The sequence below is a fragment of the Heptranchias perlo genome, chromosome 28 (assembly GCF_035084215.1).
Source record: "Heptranchias perlo isolate sHepPer1 chromosome 28, sHepPer1.hap1, whole genome shotgun sequence".
Classification (NCBI taxonomy): Eukaryota; Metazoa; Chordata; class Chondrichthyes; order Hexanchiformes; family Hexanchidae; genus Heptranchias; species Heptranchias perlo.
This window is the reverse complement of record NC_090352.1, coordinates 28,380,951-28,395,802: the sequence shown is the minus strand read 5'-3', so window position 1 is coordinate 28,395,802 and position 14,852 is coordinate 28,380,951. Positions and strand designations below refer to the sequence as shown.

The 14,852-nt window shown below is 39.9% G+C and overlaps 1 long non-coding RNA gene across 3 annotated transcripts in view; it reads left to right on the top strand.

Annotated features, from left to right (window-relative positions):
* Positions 1 to 14,153, top strand: part of LOC137344973 (uncharacterized) — a 56,445-nt gene extending 42,292 nt beyond the window's left edge. For all 3 annotated transcript variants that reach the window (XR_010968516.1, XR_010968514.1, XR_010968515.1), the window contains 2 exons: positions 2,852 to 2,921; positions 12,591 to 14,153. This is a non-coding gene — a long non-coding RNA (uncharacterized lncRNA). The remainder of the gene's footprint in view (positions 1 to 2,851; positions 2,922 to 12,590) is intronic.
* The last annotated feature ends 699 nt before the right edge of the window (positions 14,154 to 14,852 follow it).

The window sequence follows — 14,852 nt, the reverse complement described above, 5'->3', positions numbered from 1 at the left end:
AATGGCCATTCTGCATGTGTGAGCCCAGACAGCAGCCTATTTGATTGAGTGTGTGTGTGTGTATGGAAGGGGCCCTCAGAGCTGAGCCCAAACATTTACTCACCTGACATCCATACGTGTGCACTTTCTAGCAGAAGTCACAATATAGTATCAAGAGCAAGAATCTTGTTTGATTTTCTCCTCCTTCCCTAGCCCAGAAAAACTCACTGTCCCAACCCCCACCCATGTTGACATCAGCTAACTCAACACAGACTGGAGATCAAACCTGGGATCTTCCTGATTTAAGATTTAAACCCCATATCCTATCCATCATCAAGTTTGTTTATTTCCACTTCTGCAATGACAACCACCTCTGCCCTTATCTCATTCCCACAGCCGAAGCTATTATCCATGCTTTCGTAAACTGCAAGCTCAACTTCTGCAATGCTGATAGTACCAGCCTCCCAAGCTTCACCTTATGTAAACTCTAACATCCAAAACTCCACCACCCACATCTCAGTCCCACACTAACACCTATTCACCAATCACTTCTATCCTGCCTCCCCATCCTTCAATACATTCAAATCAAAATCCTGATCCTAATTTATGATTACCTCCACGGCCTTGCCCTATACTAACTCTGTAACTGCCTCTTCCCCTAAGTCCCATTCCGCACCCTCAAGTCTTCTGACTCTGGCATCCTGGTGTTGACCGGAAGTCACCGGTTACAATTATTGGCTTAGTACACAGGGCAGAAGAGTCAATTCTCTCTTAATTCTCAATTCACTTTATTAACGTTATTAGATCATGTACATACCGCTTATACGTCTGGTTAGATATAGGCATGCAGTTTACAGCAGGTTATACAGTTTTATACTCAAACTAGGATTTAAACGCACACCCACTAGGTTTCTCTGACTAACACTTCCTGAGTGGTCACAGAATAGAAAGGATATTATATTACCCGGAAAGGAGAGCTGCTGCTGGCCAGGCGTCCGTTCTCTCTTTCTTGACGTCGTCTCTATGTCCCTGACGTAGTCTCTACGTCCCTGACGTAGGGTCCCTACTTCCGCGATGGTTAGTCTCTGGAGTTTTCCCCACAAACTGGCAACAAGTCTGCAATTCTTCAGTTTTAACTTCAAGCCTGTCTTTTCGAATGATGCTGTCTTCTCCAGTTGGCTTAAAGTTCCTCGAGTGGTCAGTGTCATCCCCTGATTGGCTCTGTTCCAAGGGGTTAGGTAGCATCACCTCATTACTCCTTTTCAAAATAAGGACTGGTGTCTCATCAGAGTTCCTTTTGACTCTTAGAAGCGGAACAAATTCAAACCGGTTTCAGCCAGCTCAGACCAGTGACTGAACTCCAGGTCACTTCAGTACAAAAGTTAGTGTCTTTGTTAGCAATTCGAATTAAACTCAGTAGTTTTCTGCAGCCCCTGGCCAACACTGGGCATTGCCCTCTCCTATCTTTCCACCATTGGAGATGGAGTTTTCAACCATCTCAGCCCTACTCTCTGGAGCTCATCCTAATTCCATATCTTTCACGTTCAAAAGCCTTTGGTCATCTTCCCTAACTCTTCTCCTTCCATTGCTTGATGCTTGCTTCTTCTCTGAAGTGTCTTGGAGTGTTCATATTAAAAGGACCTATATATAAATGCAACCGTTTGTTGTTATATGGCAGCACAGTTACTAACTGACTGAGCCATCAAGGAAAGCTCCATATCTTAAAAAAAAAATGTGAAGCATCTTTGTTTAAATGATAAATGCTGACAACTTCACTAGCGCATCTATCTTAAAGGTGTCATGAAGCTTAACATCGAAAGATAGCTACAGTAACTCAGGAGCACCCTGAGTTAATGACTTTCTCCTCTATTATTAATTTCCTTCGCACTTAAACTTAATCGCAGTTAGGCCAAGTGACCCCACCAAGTCCAGTACTTTTTAGCTTACTGTGGAATAACCAACAACAGGACCAACAGACAGAAAAAGCAATGTTAGTCCTAATTCTCTGCTTGATTTTTGAAAAGGGAAATTTATGGTGAAACTCACTGTTTATATGGAGCTACTGAATAATGGTTTCACTATTGGTCAGTTGTGAAGAATGAATATTTGTGTCTGTAGCATATTATCTACTAATGAGCTACTTTCATCAGTGAATAGAGAATCAAGTTAAGGGACATTGGGGGTAATTTTAACTTTCGGCGATAATGTAAAACAGGGGTTATCGGATCAGTTACACATCTCTCCCAATTTTTATTTCCATTGATTTCAATAGAAAGGAAAATCAGAAGAGGTGAAAGGGTAGTGGAAGCAGATTCAATTGTAACTTTCAAAAGGGAATTGGATAGATACTTGAAAAGGAAAAATTTGCAGGGCTATGGGGAAAGAGCAGGGGAGTGGGACTAATTGAATAGTTCTTTCAAAGACTGATCAGCACAGGCATGATGGGCTGAATGGCCTCCTTCTGTGCTGTATTATTCTAGGATTCTATGATCCTTCCCTTTTTGGAAGATTTTCAGGCAGAGGCAGCTCCTGAAACAGCCAGCAAAGACTGCTACATTTCCACAGTCACTAGATTGGCCAGCAGGAAAGTTCATCCTCGCTGTAGATTATTGATTTTTTCATGAATGTCTTGTCACTTCTGTCAAAACAGCTTTTATTTTTAACATGGGAACGATGGTAATACAGTGATATCACCACATCAGCAAGCATTGATGCATATCATCTATTTACAGACCTGATAAAATGATTGGGAAATGGGTGGAAAATGTAGCCCTATCATTTTACCAGGTTGATACATGTCCCTTATAATAAAAATTAGATTGAACAGTTTGTTAATTATCAGTACAACATGAACATTTCATTTAAATTTTAGAGCAACAACAGTTGGAACTCCTGTAACCGAGGAATAGAATTCTGCATCTTTGGTAGCACAAGTATGACAGGTTAGTGATCAATTTTTCTCACTTTTGTGTTCATTGATTTGTGGCTCTTTTCACGACTTAAAAAAATCCCACCAAAATATTAATAACAATGAAAGAATCAGAGAGTGATCTAGAAGTGAGTACTTGCTACTTGCAGTACTTATTCTGACAAGGATGTCTCCCTTTAACAGTTTATTTGGAGTAATATAGTGGTGAATGAATACATTGCACAATAGAATGTTCACTTATTTCATGCTATTTTACTTTATCACTAAAAATATGTTTAAGATAGTTGAAAATTGTATGATGTAAATACATTATTTTAGAGTGGAGTTATTGGGCAGATCTTTCTCTCCCTGTGTGTATTGAATCACTTAGATGAGTATATAGAGGGAAAATGGATGGGCCCCCTTAACAGCCATGCAACCCCTCTGCCAAATTTGCCTCTATTCGCTGTGCTGAGGTGATCTAATGTACCTCGGTGGGAAAGTTAGTCCCGTATTGCTTTAGGACTCTGTGAATGCACATCAGTCCTTTAACCTCTTGTCCCAAATGATTAAAAAGGACATGAAATGTGCTTTAACTTTCAGACTCTTCATCCAAAGGTCCTACTTTTAAAATTGCTAGTTAGCTAAACCGCAGGGACTGGCATCAAATTATCCTGATTTCCCCCAAACAGCACCTTGCTCCCTGCAATAACCCCAGTGATCAGTGTTGCTGGTGGTAGAATTGCTAACATTGAGTCGACCAGAAATGACCTGCCCAGCAAAATATGTTAGTGATGTTAAATCATTTTTGATTTGTTTTCAGCTCGTTTAAAATTAAATAATATTTGGGATAGCCTGTCAGAGCTAACATATTGGCCTTGATTTTAACTCACCCCACCTGGCAGAAACCGGAAGGGGAGGGAAGTTAAAATAAGGGCATCTACTTACCCCTTCTGATCCCTCTGGGTCCTGATATTAACCTGTTCTATTCACTCCTCAATATCTCCTTCTTTCATATTCATTTTTGTTTGATTATTCTTCTGTGAAGCACCTTGTGGTGTTTTTCTACGTTCAAGGTGCTATATAAATGGAAGTTGTTGTTGTATAATAAAGTGCGTACTATAGTGAATGTTAAATGGAACAAGACAAAATTAGGAAATCTAAAATCTTCTTCCAAATGAAGGAAATTGAAAATTTGGAGCAAAATATTTGAAACACATTGCATTTGTGAATATTTCCTATCTGTTTTCATCTTAATCCTCTAGTTAAAAAGTTATTTGCCTCTCTCTCTCCCTCTCCTGTGCTCTCTCTCCCTCTCCTGTGTCATACTGTATTTCCCCAGGTCAGAGGATAGGCAGGCATGCTGCCCTGTTATGCTGCTCTGTTTGCAACTATAGGGACACAAGGTTTTTCACCTTCTAATTATCTCTCACCCTCTGCGGGAAAGCAGCCAGCTACTGCCCTCTGGAGATCCCACCTCAAACTGGGAACTCACTGGTGGGCAGCTGCGAACAGACCTTTGACAGACAGTGTATTAATGGGTGTAACTTGGGAAAAACTTCTTGCTGCTGTTCAAGAGGATGTTGTATTGCAAAGCACAACAGAAACAAATACACACAAATGTGAATTAAAAAATATTTCTAGACCATAGCTAATTAAAGCCTGGAAAATACAATGTTCTGCTTTAGAGTAGAAACATGTTGATAATTCCATAGAGGCATTAACCTATTTATTTAGACTGGTTAACACCCCATTAAAGTACAAAGTAATTTCTGGAAAATGCATTAAGCATTTACAAACTAATATCACACTGTAATTTCTAGATTTAAATCACTTAATATAAAAATCCTAATGATTTTCCTTTTTAGCTTAATTAAATACATAAAATATCCCCAAATCAATAGAAAGTCTTCAGGTAAAATATTAATTATCAAAACAAAGTTCCAAATATTAAATGCTGAAGAAAGCGGGAGTATTTAAAGTACTCAAAATACTATTTTTTTTCTAAAATGGATGGATATAAGAGGACCTTTTAAAATGTCATTGTCCCAACATCAGGGCTTTTATGAAACCATCCTTGACATTAAAGTTCTTGTTTATGTTGCCTGGTTTGAAATATTTTGCCACAGTGAACATATAAAGTATAAAAAGATAACTCACATTTTTGTACTCATATTTTTCTGGACATTGCAATCGTCAGATTGGAATTTGTTCTTTTATTAGGTCATCAGGAGACCTTGATCGCAGCTTTGTGATAAAATGTCACACAATTCAGAAATTCCTGGAGTACTTTGTGACATTCTAGTCATCTAATCAGAAGAAGAATATTATTGTCCATGGGAGGGGGTAGATGCGACCAAGATGGTATCTGGTGTCAAAAATCTTAAGTTATGAGGGAAGGCTGAAGAAGTTTGGCTCATTTTTTTTTCGAAAAAGGACTTCAAATTGAACTGAGTTATTAAGATTGTGAAGGATTCTGGCAAAGTTAATCCAAGCAAATTGTTCATTATGACAATACATTTCAAGCCAAGTAATACAAGTTAAATATTCCACCAGGAATTTCCTCAGGGGGGTTTTCCCAATCGGCCGCCATAACTTTGGTGGAAGATTGGCGGAAGCCCAATTTGTGTGTCTATCTGGAGTTACGGCAGCTGACTGGAAGACTTCCCACAGAGGTCATTCCTGGCGTCCAAACATAAGAGTAAAAAGGGAAGTCAGGAAAGACTTTTTGCACACAAAGGTAAAAAGCACTATGAAATAGGTTATCAAGAAAAGCCATTGAAGTGGGCGTTATCAATGGGTTCAAGGGGCAATTGGATGTGTTTCTGTCGAGAGAAAGGACTGAGGGATAAGTTGAGAAGGTGGGTAGGTGGAATTAATCTATGTTGGGCCAAATTACCTTCTCCTGTTCCTAGAATCTGTCAGGCACACACCTTTTAAGTGTGAAGTATTTGAAAGGATAGAGCTATAAATCAATAACTAATTAATTCTTAGACAAATACACAACAAAAGTAATCTGCTTTCTGTAAACACTGCTGCGAAGCTGCTTTCATTGTGCATGAATTCTAAGACAGCAGCTCCCTTATTCTAAAATGTGGTGTTACAGTGGTTATAGATTCATGCGATAATGTTTAGCTAAAGTAAAGCCACAATCAAAAAATTAACTGGAAAAGTGTAAAAATGGCAGAACATGTAATATGTGTCACAGATGGGTTGGGCACATAATGGCAGTCGTTTACCTTGACATGTACATGCCATTTTTGGCACAAGTTAAAATAGTAAATCAGGTTCCCCTGCACACAGAGCGCTGTCAATGAAAAGTCAAGTGTAATGTTAGTGGCAGATTGATATCACAACCAGTGCAAGCATCAGTTCTGTACATTGTGGACCCGTGAAACGCTGATACATGCAAACATACAAGAATGATGGACACGAAAAGAACCACTGGTCCATCCAGCCTGTCCCATACAGTTGTGATGCCCTATGCATCATAATACAGACACTCCCTTCCCACCCAGAGCCATTGCAATGTCCTGGGAGAGGTGAAACAACAGTTACAATCCAGACCAATTAGGGAAAAAGAAAAATTTGTAAAATTCCTCTCTGCCCCATTTCGGCGATCAAAACTAGTCCAGGAGATGACATTGACCCTGAATTATATTACAGAGTATCTACCTCTTGTCAAGGTGATCTCCGTCCCAGCCAAAAACAGATCCAGCTCTCTCTTGAAGGAATAAAGTGAATCAGCACTCACCATATGTGCCGGCAGCCTGTTCCACAGGTCCACTATTCTCTGGTAAAAGAACTACCCCACTTAGTGCTGTCCTTACATAACTTGTAGGCATAACCCTTGGTTCTCCCTAATCCATCCAGTTGAAATAATTGGTCCACATAAACACAATCTAGTCCCTTCATTATTTTATAAACCTCAATCAAATCACCTGAGTCTACGCTTTTCTAAGGTGTACAGACCCAACTCTTTGAGCCTATCTGGATAACTAAGGCATTTTAAACTGGGAATTAATCTTGTGGCCCTCCTCTATATCCTTTCCAAAGCCTCAATATCACCCACCATGTGAAGACCGAAACTAGACACAGAATTCTAAATGAAGCATGACCAAGGACTTATACAAGGACAAAATGGTATGCTTTGTTTTATAGTGAATTGAAAACAACCTAAAAGCCTCATAGCTACAGCTATAGCTTCACAGCATTGGTCATGGACCTTTAGAGTGATGCACTATAACACCCAAATCTCTCTTTCACTACTGACTTTAATTCCATTCTCTGTACGGTGTACGTATATTTAGCATTACACCTGCCCACGTGCATAGCACTACACTTTTCTAGCTTAAACATCCCCTAGATTCTAGAACGGTCCCCGTGGATTGGAAGGTAGCAAATGCAACCCCACTATTCAAGAAAGGAGGGAGCGAGAAAACAGGGTACTACAGGCCAGTTAGCCTGACATCAATAGTCGGGAAAATGCTAGAATCTATTATTAAGGAGATAGTAACAGGGCACTTAGGAAATCATAATATGATTAGGCAGAGTCAACACAGTTTTATGAAAGGGAAATCGTGTTTGACAAATTGATTAGAGTTTATTGAGGGTGTAACTAGCAGGGTAGATAAGGGGGAACCAGTGGAAGTCGTATATTTGGATTTTCAAAAGACATTCGATAAGGTGCCACACACGAGGTTGTTACACAAGACTAGGGCTCATGGGATTGGGGGCAATATATTAGCATAGATTGAAGATTGGTTAACAGACAGAAAACAGAGAGTAGGAATAAATGGGTTATTTTCAGGTTGGCAAATTGTAACTAGTGGGGTGCCTCAAAGATCAGTGCTTGGGCCTTAGATTTTTATGATAAAGATACCAATGACTTAGATGAGGGGACCAAGTGTAATGTATCCAAGTTTTCTGATGATACCCAGAAAGTAAGCTGTGAGGAGGATGCAAAGAGGTTGCAAAGGGATATAGACAGGTTAACTGAGTGGGCGAGATAGTAGCAGATGGAGTATAATGTGGGGAAATGTGAAATTATCCACTTTGGTAGAAAGAATAGAAAAGCAGAATATTTTTTTAAAAGTTGAGAAACTAAGAAATGTTGGTCGTCAGAGGGATTTGGGTGTCCTTGTACATGAATCATAAAGTTAACATGCAGGCACAGCAAGCAATTAGGAAGGCAAATGGTATGTTAGCCTTTATTGCAAGGAGGTTGGAGTACAAGAGTAAGGAGGTCTCGCTGCGATTATATAGGGGTCCTTATCTAAGGAAGTTTTGGTCTCCTTATCTAAGGAAGGATATACTTGCCTTAGAGGGGGTGCAACGAAGCTTCACTAGATTGATTCCTGAGATGAGAGGGCTGTCCCATGGGGAGTGATTGGGCCTATATTCTCTGGAGTTTAGAAGAATGAGATGTGATCTCATTGAAATGTAAAAAATTCTTAGAGGGCTTGACAGGGTAGATGCTGAGAGTCTAGAATTAGGGTCATAGTCTCAAGATAAGGGGGCAGCCATTTAGGACCGAGTTGAGAAAAAATTTCTTCACTCAGAGGGTTGTGAATCTTTAGGATTCTCTACCCCAAATGCTGTGGATGCTCAGTCATTGAGTATATTCAAGACTGAGATCGATTGATTTTTGGACACTAAGGGAATCAAGGGATATGGGGGCAGGACATGAAAGTGGAGTTAAGGTAGAAGATCAGCCATGATCTTATTGAATGGCGGAGCAGGTTCGAGGAGCCATGTGACCTGCTCCTATTTCTTATGTTCTTATGTTCGCCTCACCTGAAAATGTTGGTTGATGTTGGGTACATGGTTAGGAAATGGGTGTGGTAACCAGTAGCCTTCCAGTTTCTTACTCAGATAGTGAAAATCAGGTACCAATCTTGACTTTCCAGATAGTCAGTAGGTACTGGCTCAACGAGAGTTGGGTGGTTTGGAACTGTCTATAGGTCATTCTTTCTCCACTCACCCTCTGTTTTCCTACAAGGGATTAGAAAAGGACCCTCATTAATATCCTGCTGACTGTTTCCTTTTCTCCTCTGATTTCTGGATTAGAAATGATGGGTTTTTTTTTATCACCGACCTGAACCTATGCCAATTCAAGCACTCAATTCCCTGTCCAGCATACACAAGATTTTGGTAAAGAGATCGAGTTTACACTGAAACTACAGCACAGAAACAGGCCATTCGGCCCAACTGGTCTATGTCGGCGTTTAAGCTCCACACAAGTCTCCTCCCTCCCTACTTCATCTCACTCTATCAGAATACCCTTCTATTCATTTCTCCCTTATGTGCTTATCTAGCTTCCCCTTAAATGCATCTATGCTATTTGCCTCAACGACTCCTTGTGGTAGCACGTTCCACATTCTTACCACTCTTTGGGTAAAGAAGCTTCTCCTGAATTCCCCATTTGATTTATTAACAACTATATTATATTTATGACCTCTCGTTTTGGACTCCCCCAAAAGTGAAAACATTTTCTCTTTGTTTACCCTATCAATGCCTATTATTATCTTAAAGACCTCAATCAGGTCACCCCTGAGACTTCTCTTTTCTAGACGGAACCTTTTGCAAGAATGGCTGAGGATCATGCTAGGGAGCTATGCTTTTACACACTCAGCCATCAGGATGTACTTCTCCTAATTAAACCTTCTCCCTTGTGCAACATCTTGATCCAGGTCCCTGACAATGCTGATTAGTAGACACTGAGGGTGTGTGAGAGCAGCCTAGAGTGACTCACCCTCTGACTTACCTCATTTTCTCCCTGAGGGAGCAGTCCCTGCAAACACCCCGCTCCAAGATTGGGAAATCATCACACCAGGAATTTCAGGCACAACCCCTCACCCAACTACTTAATGTTAATTGTATCATGTGATTTATATCAATTAAGTGTTAATTGTATTGAGATGGTGTGTGTCAATTGGGGACTCTCTTGTATCCTTTTTATTTGAGAGCTTATCTAGGCTATGGTGGGTGTGTAAGGGGAATCTCTGCGAATAAAGGCTTGGAAGGGACTGAAGACCAGGCTGTAGTATTCCATCCTTCACCACTTGTCTATCTAATTTATAACACTTAATTGTGCCAAATTTACCTGATTAAAAATCATATTGCATTGTGAATATGTTAAGCTAATATGCGTCGCACATAAGTGCATCTATGATTGCATTTGGAATAGTTCTAAAATAAAAACTTTAATCCATAATAATAATTGTCTTTCAGAAGAAAGAAAATGTACTTAACGTGGAAGTGGTGATGAGATTTAAGGGTTTGGTTCCTTGAATTAACATCTCTTTTCCAGTTGCTCTAAAATCTGTGTATTTTATGGGGCATTATAATATTTATAACATTACTCCACTGTGTTAACATTCCACATCAATTCAACCCAGTGATATTGTATTGCATCTGGTTGTTATTTAACAGCAACATCTGTGAAGCATACATACACTTTGATGTGATATAGTCAGCTATTTATGTGTACTTTTACCACTTTGCATGTGCTGCTGTCAGATCCCTCCACAAGTTAAAGTGGGTCTTTGTGAACCACTTTACTGTGCAGTGAAGGTACGTTTTAGCTTTAAAAGTCCCATCATTTTGTGCATGTAAATATATTCGTTATTTGTAAAGATTTGAACTGCTTTGCACTTTCTGTGTGGGTAGCAAGGGCCTGCTTTATTGACAAGTATGTCTGATTCCTCCTGATTCTCCCCACCCCCTAATACATATCACTGCTTCAAAGGGGGAGTATAAGGTGCTGAGACCTGACAGCAGTTCATCAGAAAAATTAATTGAAACATCAATCAAAATATTCACAGTGCTATAATTTTTTTTCTACAAAATGGGGAGAAATTGAACAACAGATACACGCCCAAAAATTTCCTTCCCCTTTATCCCTGACCACCTGCGTTGAGACCTCTTCCCACGCAGTTCGGAGGAACTAGGATAGAACCAGTTGTCTCATCCTCAGACTTCCATTTCCTCTCATTTTTCAGAGTGTTCAAATCATCAGTGCAAACCCACAGATAACAACTCTATGGCATGAACTATAAGTACAAAAACATTTAATGGCTTGGCAATGTGAGATTAGGATATTTGCATTATTGGTGAAGTTGGAATGTCTGCACTGATGGTGAGGTTGGAGAGTCCACGCTAATGGTGAGGTTGGAGTGTCGGCACTAATAGTGAGGTTGGAGTGTTTACACTGGTAGTGAGGTTGGAGTGTTTGCACTGATAGTGAGGTTGGAGTTTGAGCGCTAATGGTGAGGTTGGAGTGTTTACACTAATGGTGAGGTTGGAGTGTCAGTACTAATGATGAGGTTGGAGTGTCTGTACTAATGATGAGGTTGGAGTGTCGTGCTAATGTTGAGGTTGGAATGCCCGCGCTATTGGTGAGGTTGGAGTGTCGGTACTAATGGTGAGGTTGGAGTGTCTGTACTAATGGTGAGGTTGGAGTGTCTGTACTAATGGTGAGGTTGGAGTGTCGGCACTAATGGTAAGGTTGGAGTGTTTACACTAATAGTGAGGTTGGAGTGTCTGTACTAATGGTGAGGTTGGAGTGTCTGTACTAATGATGAGGTTGGAGTGTCTGTACTAATGTTGAGGTTGGAGTGTCTGTACTAATGGTGAGGTTGGAGTGTCTGTACTAATGGTGAGGTTGGAGTGTCAGCCTAATGGTGAGGTTGGAGTGTCTGTACTAATGGTGAGGTTGGAGTGTCTGTACTAATGGTAAGGTTGGAGTGTTTACACTAATAGTGAGGTTGGAGTGTCAGCCTAATGGTGAGGTTGGAGTGTCTGTACTAATGATGAGGTTGGAGTGTCTGTACTAATGGTGAGGTTGGAGTGTCGGTACTAATGGTGAGGTTGGAGTGTCTGTACTAATGGTGAGGTTGGAGTGTCTGTACTAATGATGAGGTTGGAGTGTCTGTACTAATGATGAGGTTGGAGTGTCGGTACTAATGGTGAGGTTGGAGTGTCGGTACTAATGGTGAGGTTGGAGTGTCTGTACTAATGGTGAGGTTGGAGTGTCTGTACTAATGATGAGGTTGGAGTGTCTGTACTAATGGTGAGGTTGGAGTGTCGGTACTAATGGTGAGGTTGGAGTGTCTGTACTAATGGTGAGGTTGGAGTGTCAGCACTAATGGTGAGGTTGGAGTGTCTGTACTAATGGTGAGGTTGGAGTGTCTGTACTAATGGTGAGGTTGGAGTGTCAGCACGAATGGTGAGGTTGGAGTGTCAGCACTAATGGTGAGGTTGGAGTGTCAGCACTAATGGTGAGGTTGGAGTGTTATGCTAATGTTGAGGTTGGAGTGACAGCACTAATGGTGAGGTTGGAGTGTTATGCTAATGGTGAGGTTGGAGTGTCAGCACTAATGGTGAGGTTGGAGTGTTATGCTAATGGTGAGGTTGGAGTGACAGCACTAATAGTAAGGGCGGAGTGTTGGCACAAATGGTGAGGTTGGAGCATTTACACTAATAGTGAGGTCGGAGTGTCAGCCTAACGGTGAGGCTGGAGAGTCAACACTAATAGTGAAGCTGGAATGTTGGCACTAATGGTGAGCTTGGAGTGTCTGCTTAATGGTGAGGTTGGAATGTCTGTGTGTTAAAATACAAAAAGTAAAATTAAAACCTGTGAATTATTTTTGCAAACACAAATTCCAACTTTCACATTTAAAAATTTTATTTTCTGTTACAGAATGTACAACACGTGTCATCGAAAACTTTTCTATCTGAAGACATGACACTTGCACAAGGAAATTTTATTTACAGTGAATGTATATACATTAATTGTCTTTTCTAAACTTTTTGAAAGTAGTTCAGTTTTGTAGCATTGTTGTTTTCTGTTAAATTTTAGAAATGGTGCTTTTCCTTTATGAAATATTCTGAAGCTGCAAAAGTTCATAGGAATCAACTTTTGTAATGCTTTATGATGAAGTATTTTTTACACTTATATAGATAGCAAAATAAAACATTCTTCTGAACCTATTCTTTCAAAATAACAAAAGTTTGATTTTAGGGAAGAGGCCGCATAGTGACAGATGGGGGCGGAAAGAAAGAAACAGTGGTTAAATTACCCCCATGGTGCAGCTTTTACATTGCCATGGAGTGGCAGTGAGTAGAACCCAATCATCTCCCCATGGGAGAGGGAATGGGGAATCATCACTGAGCCACTGTTGCAAGCTTCCAATCTCTACTCAGAAAGGGACAAGGCGGAGGGTTCAGAGCAAGTCACCTTCCTTCCTGTGAGCTGTAGGAAGTGCATGGCCTAGTGGAAGCACAGCAGAGAATATGAAGGAGAGCATGGAGGAAACCAAAAGAGCACCTTCAAAAAAGTATCAGTGATATCCTCGTTACACATCATCTGTAATGTAAACCCCATAGCTCCTGGATGTTTTCTGAAACTTCAGTGGCACCACTTGCAGGCCTCCATTATACTATATATGGTTCTCCATGTCGTATGTGCTTCTATAGAGAAGTGAAATATACTTCAGCTACAAATAATAGAATTAAATTATCCTAAGGATTAATGTAACTGTAATTATATTATTTACATTATTGTATTGATTGAATAGTGAATGTGTGAAATATTTTTAAAAGTTAAAAACTTGGGTCTGGAATTTGCTTTGGGCAGATGACAATGGATTAGCATTGTTGGTAAATCTGACTACGAACCATCTGAATGTTTTCATTTTCTGGAAACGACTGCAAGATCAGAATATAGGAATATTAGACCAACTACATTCTGGCCATTTATGGTTATCAGTGGGGAGGAAAGGACATAAGATTGCCTGAAGAGCAAGTGGAACTAATGGTTGCAACAAATAAAACACCTGTTTAAAAACCAGACAGTAATGGCTAAGAATGATATTCTTCACAGAGGAAATGACTGAAGGGCAGAATATGGTAATTAGGGACAGTTATTAGAATTATGAACCGAGTCCTGATTCTCCAGTTTTAAAATACTGGCAGAGACTAAAATGATGACAATGACAACAACACCTCCTCTGAATGACATTTGAACACATTTCAATTGGTGTCCAACGGCAGTGCAGCCTTGTAAATTTGGGAGTACAGAATTTTATCCAACCTCTAGTTCCCCTCCATAAACTTCAGCTCAAGTCCTGCTTGCTCATCACTTCTGTCCTCACTGACCTACAATGGCTCTTAAATTTAAAATTCTTATCCTTGAGTTTTTTTTAGTTGTAAATAATCTGCATTGAATTTTGTATTAATAGTTAATAAAGTATTGTGATCACTACCCGCTGAAGTGAAATCTTTCCTGAATGACAAGTATATGCATATAAGCTCAAGTCTGTGATCTTTCACAAAACACGAGAAAAGAATCTTAACCTATTCTTATGTGAAATCTTGCATGACGCATTCGGTAAGACTTAGGTGTAATGACCTTCATATTACATGAATGGATTACGCTGTCACATGGTATAATAAAATTCAAATGATGAACTTCTCTTGATTTGACAAAAGAACTTCAATGACATGTTTCACAGCATTTTAAAACTGAAGCGAACATCTTTTACCAGATGATGTATTAGTAATTCCCACAACACCAGAAAAAACTCAAGTGCATCTTTCATTATAATTTTAAGTGACATGTAACATTACAGCTCCTGGGCTACTGAGACTATGAAAATGTCATACCAAAACAAAGTAACTGGTTCAGAATGTATTATGTAGGGCACAAGATTGGATTGGCTTTCTGGAATTTTCCTTGATTTGCCTTTGGGTGTCATGGCGACACTTTGAAGAATCTTTCCTCAGGGAATTGAACAGGTTTGATAGACACCATGATAGAAGAGTTGCAGATGATCTGTAGAATGAATGTGCTTGATGGGCCAAACATGACTTCTCATTCCATGGTTTTTAAATGTTCACTGAGCCTTTCCTAGCAAATCTTATTGAACTGGTTGACATGCAGTGAAGCACAGATTAAACTATC